Below are 606 nucleotides of genomic sequence, written 5' to 3' on the forward strand. Positions count from 1 at the left end.
TGGTGCTGGGGGATTGAACCGCGGTCCCTGTGCTTTGCTAAGCTTGTTCTAAGTAGGTGCTTTAGACCACTGAGCCATCTCACCAGGCCCTCAAATTTCCTACTTTTAACCTCATTGCTTCTCTGAATTCATCTTTTGATTTTGCGGAGCATGAACTTAGAATGTCAGACATCTAGCAGGTGGGGAGTTATATTTCCCTATATCACTTGGGGATCCTATATCACCTCCTCTGCCTTTCATCCCTTACACTGAATATTCAGCTTTCTTTCAAAAATACGTGTCTGAGGGCTGGCGGATTAAAGCTCCTGCTTAGCCAGAGCACAGGGGCTGGGTTTGATACTGAGCACCAAAAGCCATGCCAGCCCTGCCCCCGGAGCTCCCTGAGGCAGCGATTGAGACTGGGCATGGTGGTGTGTGCCTGTACTCTCAGAACTTGGGAGACTGAAAACAGGAGGATCACTACGAGTCCGATCTATACAATGAGACTGTGTAGACGCTGTACTAAATATGTTAAAAAAATTGGGGCCGGGGAGATGGCTCAGTAGAATAAGTGCTTGCCTGGCAAATATAAGGGCCTGCGTTCAATCCCTGGTTAAAAAATAAATA

The sequence above is a fragment of the Octodon degus genome, unplaced genomic scaffold, assembly GCF_000260255.1.
Source record: "Octodon degus isolate 3935 unplaced genomic scaffold, OctDeg1.0 scaffold00184, whole genome shotgun sequence".
Lineage (NCBI taxonomy): Eukaryota > Metazoa > Chordata > Mammalia > Rodentia > Octodontidae > Octodon > Octodon degus.